The sequence below is a fragment of the Grammomys surdaster genome, unplaced genomic scaffold (genome assembly GCF_004785775.1).
Source record: "Grammomys surdaster isolate TR1022 unplaced genomic scaffold, NIH_TR_1.0 149, whole genome shotgun sequence".
Taxonomy (NCBI): Eukaryota; Metazoa; Chordata; class Mammalia; order Rodentia; family Muridae; genus Grammomys; species Grammomys surdaster.
Genome location: NW_021604607.1, coordinates 9771440 through 9790972, shown reverse-complemented (window position 1 = coordinate 9790972; position 19533 = coordinate 9771440). Strand labels below are relative to the sequence as shown.

The following is a 19533-nucleotide window of genomic DNA, read 5'->3' as shown; positions in this document are numbered from 1 at the left end:
GGGGCTGTGAGGGGGGCTGTGGGGGTGTGAGAGGGGCTGTGAGGGGGACTGTGAGGGGACCTGTGAGAGGGGCGGGGGGGGGGGCAGGGTTTCTGGAAACACAAAAGGCCTGGTGTTAGAAGATGACCAGCTCTGCAGGATCATTGGCCAACCCTGATGTTAATAGCAATACCACAGCCAGCTTCGTAAACAGACCTTAGTCACTCAACCAACTCGGGGTCCTGAGAGGGGAAGTTGGGGTGGCACTTAGCCTAGAAGTGTCACCCCTGGACAAGTGTCACCCCTGGAGTTTGGGCACATCTGACCTGTGGGGTGCTGTCTGAGGAATCACCCCCTAAGGCACTGTCCTTTTACCTTTAGCCTTCCCAAGCCCTTCTCCCTTCAGGGTGCCCTGCTACTGTGGCAAGCCTTGTGGCTCTGTCCCCCACCCCTGCTGTGAGCTTTTGTCTTGTCTATGGAGAAGATGTCCTTTCGAAAAGAGGCTGGGACCTGGAGTCTCCTGGACCATCTACAGCAGCTGGGGAGGGGTGGGGGGGCAGCCGGAATAGCCATAGAGGGGTGTACAGAGCCCCTGCTGAGAGAAGCCTCTCTTGGAAGGCTAGAAACAGACCTTCAGTGCTGTGAATCTCCCGCCCATCCAAGCTTCTTCCATGGGCACAGAGGCCCTCTGGCAGGGGATCCAGCTCTATACTGGTCACCTCCATATGTGAGCAGATAGATCCCTCCAGGGCAGATGCAGGGTACCACTGAGGCCGTAGTAGTGAGAAGTCTGAGAGTTGGAGGAAGGAGCTTTCAGCCCGGCATCCTATGAACTGCCCCATCTCTGTTACCTGCTCCTTTGATCACCCACCCTTCATCCATCCAGTCACTCCCAAGGTGACCACCCCTCCTTGGGTGTCCAGAACAAAAAGAGTTCCCTGGATGAAGGTCTTTTATCAGGAAGACCTAACAAGTGGTCCTGCTGTCTTAGGCCTTCAGAGTTTCCCAGGATATGTGGGAAAGGCCCAGGCAGTTACCTCACTCCATACACGGATCCCACTGGTTTTCTGAAGCAGTGGCCAAAATCCACCATCAAATACCTCTTTTGGCTTCTCTTGCCCCATGGGGGAAGGTAAGAATGCTGGGGTTGCACCTAGGGAGCCTGGGGTATTGGGGTGGGGGGAGGGACAAGGGAATTGACCACGTGAGCTGCCTCTGCACCTCTTGCTTGTCCCCTGCTTCCTGGGTCGCTGGGTCTGTGTTCTTTATCACGCTTGTGCTACCCGAGCTGCTGGAGAAGCATCCCCTCCTCACCCATCCCAGCTCTGCTGAGCCTCCGATAAGCTGAGGCACCACCCCCAACCCCAGTCCAGGGAAGAAGAGGAGGAGCTTTGGCCTGACTCCTCCCCAGCCATGTGCCTCCACACCCTGGGCTATACACCCTCCAGAGAAGCAGCAGCAGCCCTGGCTACCGCTCCTCACAAAGGTGAGGGTGGTGGGTATACATTCCTGTGCCCACATGACAGTAGACAAGACAGAGGCAGAGAAATGACTGGCCTAGGCTCCTCAGGCCAGAGGCATGCTCTGTGGAGCTGTGCTCCAAGTCTGGCTAGGGAGCCCACAGATGCAAGCACTACGCATCCTGAACCAGCTGTCCAGCTCCATTGGAGCCCGAAGCCTGGGGACCCTCTTGTCTCTGTCCCTATCCCTCACGGGTAGCTGTCTCAGGCAGCCACTGTGGCCACAGATCCTCCCATCCTCAGCCTTGCATTGTCTCCTCCTGTCACTGCTTGTCCCTCCTCAGGGAAGGGGTTCTTCCCTCCCCTCTTGCTGGAGGGATCTAGTTAATCTTCCAAGGGGGTATATGACGCCTCCTCCTGGAAGCCTCATTGAACATGCCAGTCAGAAAGGAATGTGCTGTCCTTCAAATGTTCACCCTACTCTCTGTGGGCCACAGCACCTGAGGCCTGGGGCAGCTGGTACTTTACTATTGTCACACCTGGTGTCTACACGGCCGTCAAGGCACAGGCCTGGGGAGATGGTCCAGTGCTTAAGAACAATTGTTCTTACAGAAACCCAGGTCCACTTCTTCACGCCCACATAGTGGTCCACAACCACCTATAACTCCAGTTTGAGGGGGTCTCTTCTGACATGGGCACCAGGCACATGTATGGCACATGTACATACATACATACAGGCAAAACACACATACACATGAAATAAGCAAAAAATCTTTTTAAGAAAAAAGAAATGGAGGCAGAAAAGGATCAGGCTCAAGGTGACACAGCTGGAAATGGACAGACAGGGTTTGGGCTCTGGACTCTGCACCTTGAGATGGCAATGGCCTGCCCAGTGGCACCTGCCATTCCTTTTGGACCTCTCCTTGGATCAATATACCCTTTAATTCCCTGTCTTGTCCACACTGGGGTAGAAGATCCCTTAAATAAGGACCCTAGATGATGCCTGGCCTCCCACCCAGAAACATCAGTGATGGCAGACAGTGATGCAACTCCCTGCTTCTGTGAACCTGGGCTTGGGAAGTGGTCACTAAGTGAGGGCGGGGGTAGGGGTGGGGGACAGAGACTTAGGTCCCAGGAAGCAACGGGACCACGTAGGCTCAAAGTCCCTCCTCCTTAAAGATCAGCTTTATAGCTACGTCCTGCAAGCACCCCGTCTGCCTCCCCGTTTCCCATCGAGGGATGTTCCGAGCCTCCATGCCCAGGCTCAGGAGATGCGCAGTGCTCGAGGCTGGGAAGAGGAGACTCCTACCCTCCCCGGCTGTGTGTGATGTACCTGTGTGGGGACTTACCGGAGCATAAGTCCCCTGCACCTTTGTAACAGGCTGTGTCTAGGGATTCAGCGACATGCTTTGTGTCACGTGCTCCAGCGGGCCACAGTCCCTATTATAAACGCTGCACATAATTCCTTCTGACTCCTGTTTACCTCTCAGGAACCTCTCCTCACTGACTCACCTCTGACCTTCCTCCTCACGCCTCCACACCGCTCACCCCATGGCTCTGGCCCGCTGACCTTCTTTACTTACACTGACTCTCTTGTCCTGGTTCAGCCCTGGAGCCTGTCACCTTTGCTCCCCCCTAGGGCAGATGAGGTTGACTTTTTTTTGTTTGTTTTTTCTTTTCTTCCCATTAGCCCTGCAGCCCAGTTTGGGACCTGGCAAACAGGCTCATTAATAACCATTTGATTGCCCAAATTAAAACCAGCTCCATAGAGAAGAGCAGCATCTGAATGGTAACTGGCTAGCTTTCTTCTTTCATCTCTGCGCCTTTTATGACTCTCTCCTCCCTATCTGCCGTCAACTTTGCACCGTTTATGGCGACCGCCTGTGTCTGTAGCTGGGAACCGTCTCTAAGCTGCTTGCTATCTCAGTCTCCCGTCTAGAGAGCACTTCCTTGTATGCTCACAACTGCAAATCTCATGACGATCCTTCAAGCTGCGACTGCATTTCCTCATTCTGAAGACAAAGAAACTGAGGCTCAGAGAGGCTGAGGGACCTGCCTGAGGTCACACGCATGGCCTGGGAGAAGCCAGCAGGCATTGGACCCCTCATGCTTGAATGGATACTACTCCCAACTGCTGACCACCTACAAGAGCCCCTGGGTTAAGAGATGCAGGATTTCAAGGAGACTCCTACTGTCTCCACACTCTTAATTACCACAGAAAGAGCCACACCAGGCTCTCCAAGACCATGGGTGATTCCCACGCAGCCAGCACCTCCAGCCTAGCCAGGAGAGGCAGAGAAATCTGTGGCCCTGTGGTTACTGATCTAACGACAGCCCCGTCTCCCCAGACAGCCAGAGAGTTAATGATTAAGGAAGGATTAAATATTAACCACCTGTGGCATAATGTCTCAGTCTGTACCTGAGCCTATCTAAAAATACCTGCCCTGCTGTGGGCCAGCCCCACACAGGGCCTCTAAGCCCCTGTGCCTGGCTACCTCCTCCTGAGGCGCCCCATCTGCGGCCCTGAACCTGCCTTTAGCCACCTGGTCCCATGCTATCCCATACTTTCTCTCTGCATTCAGTTTCTACCAGCTGCTTCGTAGCACACACCACACCACCTGAGGCACTCCTGGTGGGCTTTCTGGAAGAAGGGCCAGCTGTCACTGGTTCCTGGGCAGAGGACGGTCAGTGGGTTACATCCCTATGTGAGACTTTGTTTATCAGGATCCTTGTCTCCTCTTGATCCCTCTGATCTCCACACCCAGGCCCCAGCACCCCAGGCCCCAGCACCCCAGGCCCCGCACCCCAGGCCCCAGCACCCCAGGCCCCAGCACCCCAGGCCCCAGCACCCCAGGCCCCAGTGTCGCCGAAGTCTAACACCCAGGACCCCAGGCTCCAGGACCTGGCTACGTATTTCACTGAAGAATCCCAGAAAAGCTCTTCTTGACTTTCTTCTGGAAGTTAGGCCCTGGGTGGCTGCCTGCAGAAAGCTCCTCACATCAGCTTAGGGTCTGGGGTCTCTGTAGCTCTCACTCCCCAGGTTCCCAGGCCTGAGAGACCCAGGGCTGCTCAGCTGCAGGAAGCGACATCTGTAAGAAGGATCCTTTGAAGTTCAATTGAGCAGCCCTGGAACCCTCCACAGATTAGGGACAAGAACACCGGAGAGGCCCTCTTATTCAAGGACTGACTCCACATTAGGGCTTACACCTGCTCCTGTGGGGGTGGGGGTGGGGGACATCCTGAAAGATGGCTCAGTAGTTAAGAGGCTGTGCTAGTCCAGAGGTTCTGAGTTTGGTTCCCAGCTCCTGGGAGCTCAGCAGGAAGCGGGGTTACACAACACCTCTGACCTCTGTGGAGATGTGCATGGACATGCACCAGGACATGCAATTAACAATGATAACAACATATCTTTAAAAGGATCTCTGAGCCATTTGGTGGTGGCACACGCCTTTAATCCCCTGCACAAGGGAGAGGCGGGGTGGGGGTGGGGGCTGGGAATCTTTGAGTTTGAGGCCAGCCTGGTCTACAAAGCAAGTTCCAGGACAGCCAGGGGTACACAGAGAAACCCTGTCTGAAAAAAAGAACAAAGAAGAAAAAAGAAAAAGTCAAAAGGAAGAAAGAGGAGGAGGAGGAATAGGAGGAGGAGGAGGAGCAGGAGGAGGAGGAGGAAGAGGAGGGAGAGGAGGAGGAGAAAGAGGAGGAGGAAGAGGAGGAGGAAGAGGAGGAGGTGGAAGAGGAGGAGGAGCAGGAGGAGGAGAAAGAGGAAGAAGAGGAGGAGGAAGAGGAGGAGGTGGAAGAGGAGGAGGAGCAGGAGGAGGAGGAGAAAGAGGAAGAGGAGGAGGAGGAAGAGGAGCAGGAGGAGGAGGAGGAAGAGGAGGAGGAAGAGGAGCAGGAGGAGGAGGAGGAGGAAGAGGAACAGGAGGAGGAGGAGGAAGAGGAACAGGAGGAGGAGGAAGAGGAACAGGACGAGGGAGAGGAGGAAGAGGAGGAGGAGGAGGAAGAGGAGCAGGAGGAGGAGGAAGAAGAGGAAGAGGAAGAGAACCAGGAGGAGAAGGAGGAAGAGGAGGAGGAGAAGGAAGAGGAGCAGGAGGAGGAGGAAGAAGAGGAAGAGGAGGAGGACCAGGAGGAGGAAGAGGAAGAGGAGGAGGAACAGGAAGAGGAAGAGGAGCAGGAGGAGGAAGAGCAGGAGGAGGAAGAGGAAGAGGAGGAGACTTCAATGGGGGATGCCTCAAGGGCAAGTCACCCCACCCCCGCCCCGTGCGTCACTCTAAGCAATGCTGCCTCTGAACAGAGGATGGTTTCCAGCCAGCCCTGACAGGGCTATCCTATGGAGTCACAGTGTTCTATCTCAGACTCAGGGCTGCCCCCTGCACTGGTCCAACTCCCCCCCCCCACACACACACACCCCAGCTTATTCTTGCAGCTTTAAGTTGCTCCTCTCTGCCCTGGCATCCCCGGACTTCTGTCTCAGCCTTCTCACCACCCTTGGCAGTGACCCCAGGGCTTCCCAGGGCTCAGGAAATGTTTGTCAGCCATGCACAGTGTACCTCCCTTCACCTCCTCCCTACTCACCTTCACCAAGTCACAAGTTCAGGTGACTCAGGTGGAGCAGAGAGGGAAGCAGTGTCTGAAGGTGTGTTGGGTTTTGTCAGATATGATGAATCTGACTCAGTGGGTCAGTGGGGAATGAGGGAGACATTGCAGCATTGCCTCCTGGTCTGGAGGAACCTTCTGGTGACACGGACCCTGATTTTGGATCTATCTGCAGACTGCTGCCCGGCCAGACTGCAGGTAGTAGGCATGGAGTTTTCAAAGGTCAGAGCATGGTAAGGTCCAGTTCAAGGAGGCACAGAAGGAGTTAGAAATAAGGGCGGGGCAGAGCAGGAGAGGAAAGGAGCCAGGGCGTGGAGCTCACGAAGTGAATGGAGGCCCAGTGCTAACTGCCCTCTGGGCAGAGTCTCAGTTTAATACCGGTAGAGAAGGGTCTAGGTGAGCAGAGCTCTGGCCTGGCACACTTGTCCCTCTGTGAGGACAGCTTCATGGATATGCTGACTGTGTAGGCTCTTGGGATCCCAAGCTAGGAAGAACACAGTGGCTGCTTAAATGCTCAAGCAAGTGCTCTCCCGCTGAGCCACACCCTACCCCACCTGATGAAAACAGGGAGCAAAGCCCCAAACATTTTGTGTCTTGTTTAGTCATGCCCTTTAGTTGAAATTTTAAATTTTCTACACACAGATTTTTATAAGTTACTTTTTTGTTTATTTGTTTGTTTGTTTATATTTTGAGATTGGGTCTCATTATGCAGCCTTGGCTGTCCTGGAATTCACTCTGTAGACCAGTCTGACCCGGAACTCAGAGATCTGCCTGCCTCTGATTTCCAGCTGCTGAGATTAAAGGCATCCTCTCTCTGATTCTCTGTTTGTTTTCCATTTAGTATGTGCACTCTACTTAGTAGTTCTCTCCAGAACTCCTCCTGAGGTACACTTCCCTGAGGTATCTTCACAGCCAAATGGCCAGTGTGACAGGTCGCCCAGGGGAGAAGCAGAGAGGCCCCAAGCACCAAGGCTCAGGCTTACTTATGTCAATTGGGACAAAGGCACAGAACTGCCAGGAGGTGCAGAGAAGAGAAAAGGGTTTTTTTTAGGAGATAGGGCTTTGGCTAGAACACTCCAGAACAGAGGCCACACAGGAAGGTCTTCATCACTGGACGAGCAGGACTACTGTGGGGCCTCAGGCAAGCACATTTTTACTCTCTCTTGCCAGAAAGAGGAGGCTACGTGGCTATTCTGGGGCTGGAAAAAACAGAAGTTGAGTCCCCGTGTGTCCACTGTCACCTGCAGAATGCTCATCTCAAGGCACTCCTTTGTGTAACCGCAAGTAAAGTGTCTCCTTCTACACACCCCTGAGCACGGGTGCAAAGCGTGCATCTTCCAAGGCTTACCTAGTGTTTCCGAGTGTGTGTGCTCCTGGCTGCAGCAGCCTGCCTGCCTCATCCTCCATGGCTCCAGAGTCTGGGCTCCGAGAAGCAGAGCCTGACATTCTTTATACCCCAGGGCGAGAGCTATTTCTCTAGGGGTCATGTAATGGTTCCTCCCCCAACTCCCAACCTAGAGGTAGGGCAGTGACTTCAGTCTCCCCGGAGAGACTCACCTTTAGAGGCTGACTGTAGGTCAGCAAGGAGGACCAGATTTGCAGGGGCTATGATCCTATCGATCCCAGGGAACACAGGTCTTAGCCTGCAGGACCCCTAAACCTTCTGAGGACTGGAGTCAGGTTGGGGTGGCCATCGCTGTCCTAACTGGCTTTAGAGCATCTTCTCCCAGTTTTTTCTTTTAAATGCATCCCTGTCCATGACTGGTGCCCGCCTCCCTGTGGACCTTTGTTATTAAACACCCTTACCCTCTTTTCCAAATAACTTTATTCATCCTCTCAATTCTGACCACAGGACATTGCTCCCTGACACCTGAGTATTACCACATGCTCCCTGACACGGAGACTTAGCCCCAAGACTCTGTCTTCAACCTCAGCTCAGAGCTTCTTCAGGGTAAGAAGTGCTGTCCTTGACCAGTGGAACCTGGGGTTGGTCTGGAGCTGGGGTCTAATCTCTGAGTGGGAGGGGGCATCAAGGCTGAAAGAAGTAAAAGGTGAGGGCTGGTGGGTGGGGTGGGAGGAAGTGTGAGCTCAGGGCTGTACTTTGTGAACCCAGGCACCTGGGAAGCTGGGGCTGGGCTAGACAAGTGGCCAGTAGGAAAGTCTGTCCACGGTGGGAGGTGATGAGGTCCCAAGTCTCAGCTGCCTGGTTCAGATGCAGCCTTCAGGAAGCCAGGGCGAGCACTCAAAGGCTGCAGGCCTTGAGTAGTCAGTTTGTTTCCATGCTTGCCAAGCTAACAGCCTCCCCCTAACCCACTCCCTCTTGAGTGGCCCCCCTACCACCAGGCCAACTGGTTTGGTTCAGCTGCAGAAACCGCCAAACTGTCTCTCTGGAACCCAACAGGAAGCTGAGGAGAAGGGGGCCAACGGCTGGGGATCTTTGAGCCTCCTCCAGGAAACTGTGGGAGAGAGAAGGGACAAAGACAGGCCCTGATCTCCTGCACCAGTGCTGGGAGCCCCCCAGAGTCTCTCTCACTTCCTCAACTTTCCCAAGTAGCTATTCCCAAATCCAATTCCCCTGGCAACAGGGAATAGAAAGGCACTAAAGGAGAACGACCAGCAACACTCCAGAGTGGTTGACAGGTTACAGCAGATGAGACCACACTGACAAACTGTCACCCAAAGTCCATAATTTACACTGGGGCTCACTGTTAGCTGATACAGTCCGAGATAATTATAGTACTACCATGCAGAATAGTTTCCTGCCCTAAAAACCCTCTGGGCTCACCTGCTTGTCCCTGACTCCGCCCTCCAGCAGCAGCTGAGAGTTGATTATCTCCAGGGTCCTTTCCCAGAATGCCATTTAGTCAGTATGGTGATGTAGCCTTTTCAAATGGACTTCTTTCACTTGTCAGTATATATGAAGCTAGGGCTAGAGAGGCGGCTCAGTGGTTAAAGGTGACTGTTGCTCTTCCAGAGGGACCCAGATTCTATTCCCAGCCGCAATGTGCCAGCTCACAAGCATCTGTAACTCCAGCCCCAGGGGATCCAACACCTTCTTCTGAACTCCAAAGGGCCCAGGCACACACGTGGTACACTTATATATGTGCAAGCAAAATACCCATACACATAAAATAATAAATCTAGAAAATACATGTGGAGCTTCTTTCAGCCTGATGACTGAGCAATAGTCCATTGCTGGGTGTACCATGGGTTATGTGAAGCCTTGAAGAACATCTTTTCTGATTCTGAGTTCTGGCAAATAAGGATAAAGCTGCTTAAACATTTGTGTCAGGTTTGGGAATGGCTATATTCTCAATTTGTTTGGGTAAATGCCAAAAAGCACTGTAAGAACACACTTCCTTGTATAAGGAATTGACAACCTACCTCCCAAAGTAACTGTCCCACCTTGTATTCCTACCAACACTGGATGAGAGCTCCTTGTATCCTGGCCAGCATTTGATGTGACTGCATTCTGGATTTCAGCCATTCTAATAGGTGTGGAGTGGGTGTGGTGGTATCTTTTTGTTTGTTGTTTGCTTGTTTTGTTTTATCATCCTTTTAAAAATGTGTATGTGGCCAGATATGGTGTCGAAGAGGCAGAGGCGATGGATCTCTGAGTTCAGGGACAGCCTGGTTTATGTGTCAAGTTCAAGGCTAGCCAGGGCTATGTAGAAAAGATCGAATTTCAAAAAGATAGGTAGGTAGATAGATAGATAGATAGATAGATAGATAGATAGATAGACAGACAGGTGTATGTGTTGAATGTGAGTCTATGCACATGAATGGAAGCGCCTGAGGAGGTGAGAAGACGGCACTGGATCACCTGGAGCTGGACTCTCCCAGGTGGGTGTTGCTGGGCTCCTGACAGGGAATTGAACTCAGGCCCTTTGCAAGAGTTGTATGCCCTCTTTACTGCTAAGATGTCTCCCCAGAACCTTCTTAGTCTTACTTTCTGTGGTGCTAAAGTTGGAAACCTGGGGCTTGGAGATAAGCTTTTTATACTAGGTACATTCTCCATACACCTCAGCCCTGTTGAGCTACACCCCAGCAATACCCCAGCCTTGCTGTTTGCTTTTTTACAACCCCCTACCCCTGCTGGGGTTTTTGTTTGTTTGTTTTTCTTTTCTGTTTTTGACCCAGGATCTCTTGTGGCCCAGGTTGGCCTTGAACAGCACACTATGTAGCCAAGGATAAACTAAACTTTTCATCTTCATACCTGCTTCTCCAGAGTTCTGGAATTACAGGTGTGTGTGACACCATTCTGTTTATGTGGTACTGGGGATTTGAACCCAGATCTTTGAATTTGATCTACTTACCAAACACTCTACATACGAACTGAGCTACAACCCCAGCCTGGTGCCTAATTTTTGAAATCACAGTTCCAGAGTTATGTTTGATGTTATCTGAGTCCTCTCTTCTTGGAACACTCTGGAAGCCGATCACTTTAGGTCTCAGGCCTGGTCTATCCCCAGCTCACCCTTGATCATCACCTTCCTAACCTGGTCTCAAGACTCTCGGCTTATGAAGTATCGCTCTCATTTGGGAGTGGGGGTGGGGTCTGTCCTCCAGGGAAGGGAGCAGTGGCTTGGTATAGTTGTCAGGAGCAACCACGGGCACAGAGACTGTAACCTGCTTCTCCACCCTGGGCCACCAAGGACTGCAGACTAGGGCTGTAGCCAACCAGAGCTGAGGAGAAGGTTGGATGTGGATGCTGAAGCCTGCAGTCTTCCACACTTCCAACTTCCTCAGAAGTTGAGGCAGGAAGGCCTAAATGAGTTTGAAGCCAGCCTGGACTTACACGTGTGTCTGAGGCCATTTTGGGCTAGAGAGTGAGGTCCTGTCCCCAAAACACAGAACTAAACCAAACTATTAAAAACAAAGCCAAGCCGGGTGGTGGTGGTGCACGCCTTTAATTCCAGCACTTGGGAGGCAGAGGCAGGCGGATTTCTGAGTTCGAGAGTTCAAGGCTAGCCTGGTCTACAAAATGAGTTCCAGGACAGCCAGGGCTACACAGAGAAACCCTGTCTCGAAAAAACCAAAAAAAAAAAAAAAAGAAAAAAAAAGAAAAAAGAAAGAAAAACCAAACAAAACAGACATACAGACATTGTGCCTGGCTCTTTCCCCATAGTAAAGGAGGCATAGCTCACACCTGAAAGGTGATTTCAGAGTCTAAGGCCTGTCCTGGGTCCTTCAGAGGCCATCCTAGCCATGACTAAGAGCATCAGCTAGGTGGGACTGTGTCCCCAAGTACTAGCTCCTTCAAGCCCCATCCAGGGCCCTTTCACCCACAGGCAGACGCTCCCTGTCCTCAAGAGCAAGATCTGACAAAAATCACACTCCATCCTCACCTACTCTCAGTTCCTGCTTCCTTTCTGACTACAGAGAAAGAACAGAATGGCTCAGATAGCATCTGTTGACGTTTAAAAACAGTACTCATGTATGCAGTAAAACAGTCAAACAGAAGAGAAAGGTTTTGAGTAAAAGGAAGTAGCTCCCCCCTGCTTGTCCAGCCTTGCTTTGAAGGGGACCAGTTAACAGAGTTTAGGGTAGCCTGCTGGCAAAGCATAGATGCCCACCCCAGCAAACCAGCATGCGCATGTCTGTCAGATTCATGCCTCCTAGCACAGAGCGTCAAAGCCCCGCAGGAACACGCTGTTCTTCCTTCACTCTTCATTCCTGAGTAGAGGCCTAGACACCCTCTACTCAGCTCAGACAGCCCTACCATTCCCTGGTCAACTGGAATCCATTTCACAGCCTGGCTATGGTGGCTGGGCCCCCTGCAAACAGGCCTCTGTCCAGTGACCTGAGAGAGTATTGTAAATGCCCGCTTACCTCTCTCCTAAGCACCCGTGGGCAGATCTGCGCCAGAATCTGGTTGGCCCGCCTCAGAGCCCAGAAATCTGAGCACAATTAAAGCAAGACATGCAGAGAGGCCCCAAGGCACAGAGGCCCAGTGGCTTTGGGAGACAATCTTGTCTTACTGGATTCTGGTCCCACCTCTGTAGCTTGGGGCAAGCCATGAGACTTCAAACAAAATAGCTGAATGAATGGGATGCTAGACCTTTCTGGAACTTACCGGCTGTTTGATGAGATGAAATCTATACACCTGTTTCCAGGGACCGGTGAAGGCAGGTGCGGAAGGAGGCTGAGAGAACCTGGCCGAGAGAGACTGTGTAACTTACCCAAGGACACAGCCCATCACTGGGAAACCAGGCTGGAAGCAAAGTGGTCCTCAGGACCCAAGGCTCCTTCTGGAATGTTGGATGGCAGTCCTGAGAAGGCAGGAACATGCAAACGTGTCCAGGGATGGCCAATTTAGGGGAGAGGGGACATTGTGTGAACCAGAGTTAGAGCAAGGCATATATATGTACCCCCACATCCCTACAAACACACTGGGCAGAGTTAAGAGCTCACAACTTTCTCTAGACTTCCTCTCCCACAGAGCCTGGGACCAGGAGGAGTTCTATAGAGTTCAACTGCAGGTGAGAAGTGTCAGTAAGATTTGTGGGGTGTACCCCGTGGAGACTGGGAAAGGCCCCCACATTACTGATTAACATTGTGTGTTAACAAAGTATACCTTACATATTAAAAAAAAAGTCTTTGCATGACAGATTCCTGCACAGGAGGTTAGCCCTTCTAGTTCACGGGCCATAGCCTGCTCCCAACACAAAAAAGCCTTAAATGGGTTGGCCTAGCTATCCCAGGAAAGCAGAGGAACAAAGACAGTGTGGCTCTGGGTCCCAGGACCTCCCGGGCTAGCAGCCCTGGGAGATGCTTCCTCAGCATCAGGACCATGCTCAGGCACTTCTCCCCAGCTCCCCTTTTCTGTTGCAGTGTCCAGGAACCACAGGGGTCCCCTAACTCCTGTCACTTTCCAGCTCTCTGGGTTTCACCCATTTGCCTCCTTGATTTGGGAGTCCATGCTGGCAAAGAGAATTTGATCTTTCTCCTTCCCTCTCCTGCATAAGAGCCTCGGCCTACTCGGTGACAACCTTGCTAAAGCCTTCTCAGGGAAGGGACTCAAGGTCAAGGATGCTGGGAACCTGTGGCCCTCATTTATTTATTTATTTATTTATTTATTTATTTATTTATTTAATCTTTTTTGGCTTTTTAAGACAGGGTTTCTCTGTGTAATCCTGGCCATCCTGAAACTTGCTCTGTAGACCAGGCTGGCCTCGAACTCACAGACATATGCCTGCCTCTGTCTCCAGAGTGCTGGGATTAAAGGTATGCACCACCACCACCACCACACTGCCTCTGACTCTCTCTCTCTCTCTCTCTTTTTTTTTTTTAAAGAAGATTTATTTTATGTATGTGAGTACACTGTCACTGTCTTCAGACACACCAGAAACGGGTATTGGATCCCATTACAAATGGCTGTGAGCCACCATGTGGTTGCTGGGAATTGAACTCAGGACCTCTGGAAGAGCAGTCAGTGTTCTTGACCACGGAGCCATCTCTCCAGCCCCTGCCTCTGACTCTCTTAAAAGCCCCAGGATGGAGTCTTGGCTGCAGATCTCCGAGTCAGAACCCAACCTTCCTGGGGCCAAGAAGGCCATCTGAACTACAAGGTGTCATCTCCTACTTCACTCCCACAATGCCCTGCCACAGGATTGGCTGAAGACTTCTTTGAGTTCTAGAGAAATGCTTAGGCCTCATCTCTTGCCCTTAGGCCAAGCTGGTGGAAAACAAGAACCCTAACTTCCTAGGGGTGGACTGGTCCTCACAGCTGACCTGGTACCTGAGATTTGTCTTGAGATTTGAGAAGAGGAGAAGGTGAGGGCGGGGTACTATCTCCCTAGTGAAGAGCTCAGATAGGGGAGGCTAGTCTATGGCAGGTATAATCCCAGAAGCCTTCCTGCAAGCAGCAGCATGGTTCAGGCGACAGCACCAGGAGGTTGCTGCTGTTGGAGACACTGGGGTAGGAGTGAAAACAGCTGAACTGAACCCGACTGTGGATGGGTAGAAATGCAGCAACCACTCTTTGTTAAGCAACTACTTTGTACCAGGCTATTCAAGGAATTTGGAGGGCTGGGGGTGGGGCTCAGTGGGTAGAGTACTTGTCTAGTATGTACCAGGCCATGGTACTGCTATGCAGTATATCTGATGTGCCCACCATCAAAGGCGTCCCGACCCACAGGTTGAGAACCACTGCTCTTGGAGCTGATGAGAATACCCAGTCAAGGTGTCTTGCCCATCAGACCACCCAGGAAAGGATTGCATCCATCCCCAGTGCTGCAAGACAAACAAACCACTTGGGACACAGTAAAAGAGATCTCCCTTGCCTGGCAGTGGTGGCACACACCTTTAATCCCAGCACTTGGGAGGCAGAGGCAGGCGGATTTCTGAGTTCGAGGCCAGCCTGGGCTACAGAGTGAGTTCCTGGACAGCCAGGGCTACACAGAGAAACCCTGTCTCAACACCCCCCCCAAAAGAGAGAGAGAGAGAGAGAGAGAGAGATCGATCTCCCATACTTCTGGGCATAGGTCTCCTCCCCTGCAGCTGACGTTTTAGTGGAAACAGACTTAAAAGGCAAATAGCTGAAGTATGCCATGTATTAGGGAAGGTCTTGGAGGGGGAGTGAGAGCCAGAAAGAGAAGAGGTGAGGGGTCAGGGGTACCAGGAGGTGGGTAGGGTCAGGGGTAGGGGTTGACTTGAATGCTAGGTGCAGAAACAAGACTTGACCAACCATGAGCAGCACAGAAGAGATGTCAGAAACAGGACCTCAGTGGTACGGCTAGTCCTGTGTGTGTGCAGGAGGGAAGCTGAGAGGCTGGGTGACTGAGTGTCCAGGAGCATCCTGTGGCTTCCAGTCCTTTCCAGGGTGGGCTGGTGGGTAAGACACCCTGACTAGGTGTTCACATCAGCGCCTAGAGCAGAGGTTCTCAACCTGTGGGTCGGGACCCCCGAGGGGAGGGGCGGCAGATCACGTATCCTGTGTACAGATATTTACATTATGGCTCACACCAGTAGCAAAATTACAGATATGAAACTGCAGTGAAGTAATTTTATTGTTGGGGGGTCACCACATACAACAGTGCCTGTAATCCTCTTGGAAGCTTTGGAGGGAGTGTGCTGGCTAGCTGGCTAGTCTCATTTTGCACTTGAGGAAACAGTCTCAGAGATCCCCATGAACTGCTTGAAGTGAGACAGCGTTGGAACTCAAGACCGCTCTTCACACACCATTCAGATGTGTCCGTCCCATCCCCATCCCCCACTCCCATGCGGATCAGTCCAAACCATGGCCTTGTGCATGGCAGGCAAGCGCTCTACCACTGAGCCACACCACCACTTTCTCACTCTTGTGAATAAAAGGTCTCGGTCAATTCTGACAATTAGTTATTTGACCAAATAGTAGTTCACAGCTACCAGCTACCTACTAGTCACAGAGTTAGCTATAGCTTTTGAAAATATAGAGGCCAAACAGGTAGGCCTCTGTCAGGGAAGGCAGGCCTGGGAAGGATTTCCTGCCTTCATGAGCCTGTAGGTATGAGGACACCAGGCTGGGGTACCCACTGGAGCTGCCAGCCACTTACACAACCATGGCCACAACCATGGGCTATTCATTTAACCTCTCTCCAGGAAGTGCATTGGTAGGGCTGCTGTGAACACAGCAGACCCTAATGAGGACACTTCCAGGGTCTGGGTTTGGTGGAGTGTGACCACTATTATTAAAATGCATAGCTGGAGAACAAGGGGAGACTGTGCAAGGCCAGATGTCCAGCTGGCCTTCCAGAGGTGCCTGAGGAGTTTAGAGCACAGGTGGACTGGGCGGTGTGTGTTTCCAGGGCTGCAGCACAGGTTTCTGCAAGGGGAGGCCTCAGGTATAGGGCTCAAGGGCTGGGAGGCGCCAGGCTGGGGCCATGGGTGCAGGGAGGAGGAACCTGACGGTGTGTTTGGAAGGTAGGGCGAGCAGGCCTCGAGGTCACAGGCACAAATGGGTAAGCTTCCTGCATGTCAGTGAGGTGATTAGCTCCAACGTTGGGGACAGGCCTTGTGACAAGAGAGCCCCAGAGGCTTTAACGAGAGGACCACTGTGGGGCGAGGGATTTGTAGGGGATGCATGACCCACAGCAGACCAGGAGGAGGCAACAGTCTGATCCCAGCCCTTAGGCCAGTCTCTGTAGTCAATCCCAGAACTGCAGAGTTTCTCTGACCCTTGGCCTGGGCCACAGTGCCCAGACCAGCCCCCAGGGCCTTGGGCGGTGGAAAGTGAGGCCAGGAGGAGCCTGGCTGTCCAGGGCTGCCTGCTGGAGGGCAGGAGGGAGAGAGAGGACTTTATATTGTCTTTCCTTCCCTCCCCCAGGTGCCTGCCGGTTACACCACTGTGGTTTGGCGGCCCCGGGGAGCTCTCGCATTGGGTAATGCTGGACACAACGGCTCCTAAGGCGCGCACATTCTCACAGGGCACCACATACGCTGTGCTCAGTCACCTGCCTGCCTCACCACCACTCACGCTTAAGCACACCTACACACACCCTCTCACACGGTGGCAGCACACTGGCAGGGCCTCCCCCAGAGATCTGTGAGGTGTCTTCCCAGTCTTTGTCCCCTAGGCTCCAGGAGCCCCAAGCCCAGAGAGGTAGGGAAAGAGCAAGTAGTCTCCAGAGTAGAGACCTTGTCCTGTAGACGCCAGACCCGGGAGATAAAAGGGGAGGGAGTACGGAGGGGGAGGGTAGAAGAGGGACGTAGAGTTGAGATGCGGTAGGAAGGAGTTAATTGTGGCTCTTTTAGGGAACTGCTATGACAGCGGGGTCTTGTTGTTGTTGTTGTTGTTTGAGACATGGTCTTTTAAAGTCCAGGCTGGTGAATTTGAACTTCTGATACTCTTGCCTCTGCCTTCGGAGCGCTGAGATTACAGGTGTGGGCCTGTGCCTAGGTATTGCTCGCCCCACCCCAGCCAGGAGGTGAGCTTTTGAATGCGCATGCGCTTTGCTTCACAGCCCCAGAAGAAGCATCTTGAGACCTGGCGTAGCACTGCTAGGGCTTGTGAGACCTAAGTCCGAGAGCCCGTGATACAGCTGCTCAAGCGGACCACTTAAAAAGGAGAAAGCATTGGAGGAGGGGCCAGTGAGTGTCCATCTCCAGGGTCAGCATCCTAGGTAGTGAGAGGAAGCAGACATCTGCCATGGAGAGGAGACAACCCCTCTCCCTCTCCTCTCCCTTTCTCTCTCTCTCTCTCTCTCTCTCTCTCTCTCTCTCTCTCTCTCTCTCTCTCGTGTGTGTGTGTGTGTGTGTGTGTGTGTGTGTGTGTGTGTAAATACGAGGTGGTGGTTGGTAGTGGTAAGATGATTTAGCAGTTAATACTTCCTGCTTTTGCAGAGGACCCGAGCTCGGTTCCTAGCACTCAGTAATGGGAGGCTCATTACTGCCTGTAACTCCAGCTCCAGGGGGATCCAACGCCCTCTTCTGGGCCCCAAGGATATCCATTCATGTGCACACCCCCACACACATAATTAAAAATAATAAACTTTCTTTTAAAGAAGGTGGCAGCACAGCTACCTGAAACAACTTGACTACTAAATGTCTACCCCCGTGCTGCGCTGACTGGGACTAAGGCCTGGTCTAGAGAGCTCTATGTATGGATTTTTACTGTTGGCTGCTTAAGGCTTTCTGAGGAACAGACAAGAGGAGAGTAAAATAAAAATTGTATCTTTCCCTCTTGTGAGAAGCTAGGTTCTCTGTCCTCTCTGTGCGTCCGTGGGTGGGGGGAGAGGGGGCCTGGCAGTCCCTGAGTTGGGATACTTTGGGCAAGTGTCTTCCCCTCTGTGGTCCTGAGCCAGCCTCAGAATGGGGGTGGGGCTAGTGTTATCATGTGATGTTAGTGAAGCCCTGCTAGGAGCTGTCCTGGGGTGGCAAGAAGGAATACAGGAACTCACAGGCTGGAGAGAGATATAAGCAGCTACTACAGGACAGTGTGATGGGCCCAAAACGGTCTCCCCAGAGGGCCAGGGCAGGCCATAGGAATGGCGTTAGAAGCATGGTTCTGTTGAGATCCAAGCAGGCAGAATTCAAGGAGCCCCAGGAATACATCCCAGAGGGGCCTAGAAGGCCGAGCAGCGTCCTAAGGTCCCTGTGTTGCATAGTCAGCCAAGAAAGAGGCTCGCAAGCCACAGAGCCTCACTGGGTGTGCTCGAAGCTTAGGTCTGAGTTATGGAGACTAGAAGCTTTCAGAGAGTGTCAGTCATGAGCACCTCCTTTCTATATCCTCCTCCAGAAGAATACTGGCTCCTGGCTCTGCTGCTGTCCGAGCCAGCACTGGGAGGCCTGCTCTGCAGAGGCAGTAGGAGCAGAGAGGGGCTGGGGTTTTGGCACATAGGACGAAAAGGACTGGAGGTAAAAACGGAGGAGAGCACCAGGGACCTCAGAGGGTGCAAGCACAGATGGGTGTCTGGAGAGAATCTCTCATGTACTGTGTGGAAGCGTCACCCGACAATAAAAAGCTGATGGCCTATTAGCTGAGACAGGATATAGAAGGAGGGACATCCGGGAAAGAGTCGAGAGAGAGGAATATTCAATCCAGACTCTGAGGAAGTTGGACACATGAAACTGAGGAGAGGTAACTAGCCGTGTGGCAGACATACACTAGAATAAATGAGTTATATAAGTTTCAAGTTAGTCAGAAATGAGTCAAAGCTTTTAGCCTAGGCATCTATTCATAAATAATTCTCAGAGTCCTTATTCTAGGAACAAAGAGGCTGGGTAGAAAAGCTCGAGGCTACAGGTGTCACACATGTGGTCCGACAGGTACAGCCCAGGCGCCCCTTCACCAGACAGCATGGTCTCTGGGCTGAGGAAGTGGTGTTCTAGATTCTCTTGGCTCCTGAACAGCAGGAGAATCACCAAAGGCTTTGTGGTTGTGTCCCAGAGCATGCTGTGACAAAGGACAGTTGTCCAGGGGCAGGATGACAGGTTACTGTTTGCACCTATTTTATTTCTTCCTGTTTGCAGCACTGGGGTTGAATCCAGGGCCTCAGGCATGTCAGGCAAGCTCTCTGCCACTGACCCACAGCCTGGCCTCCACCATGAATATGGGTTTTGTTGGGCTTTGAGGCAGGATCTCGGGCAGATTGGGCAGGCGTTGAATTTAGGCAGCTGGGCTGACACTGAGCTGCTAATCTCCTGCCTCTGCCTGTGATTACAGGTGTGCACTAGCACACCCCACATTTTGCTTAACCATAGTTAATCTAAGAAAGCTCAGCATGGGGAGGTGCTGGTGTCAAGCCTCTAGCACATATGCATGCTTGTGTGTGAGTTTGTGTGTGTATACAAATGTAATTTGAAAAAAATGATAATCAGTTAAGTAACCGTGTATAAGAATTTGGGGTACAGCCGGGCAGTGGTGGCGCACGCCTTTAATCCCAGCACTTGAGAGGCAGAGACAGGCAGATTTCTGAGTTTGAGGCCAGCCTGGTCTACAGAGTAAGTTCCAGGACAGCCAGGACTATACAGAGGAACCCTGTCTTGAAAAACCAAAAAAAAAAAAAAAAAAAAAAAAAAA

At 52.1% G+C, this 19533-nt stretch overlaps 1 long non-coding RNA gene across 1 annotated transcript in view; it reads right to left on the bottom strand.

Moving 5' to 3' along the window:
• Window positions 1-7840: 7840 nt before the first annotated feature.
• LOC114619297 overlaps window positions 7841-19533 on the bottom strand; it is an 18593-nt gene continuing 6900 nt past the window's right edge. The window contains exons 2-4 of the long non-coding RNA XR_003711108.1: window positions 12109-12304; window positions 8818-8961; window positions 7841-8488 (exon numbers count right to left, since the gene is read on the bottom strand). This is a non-coding gene — a long non-coding RNA (uncharacterized LOC114619297). The remainder of the gene's footprint in view (window positions 8489-8817; window positions 8962-12108; window positions 12305-19533) is intronic.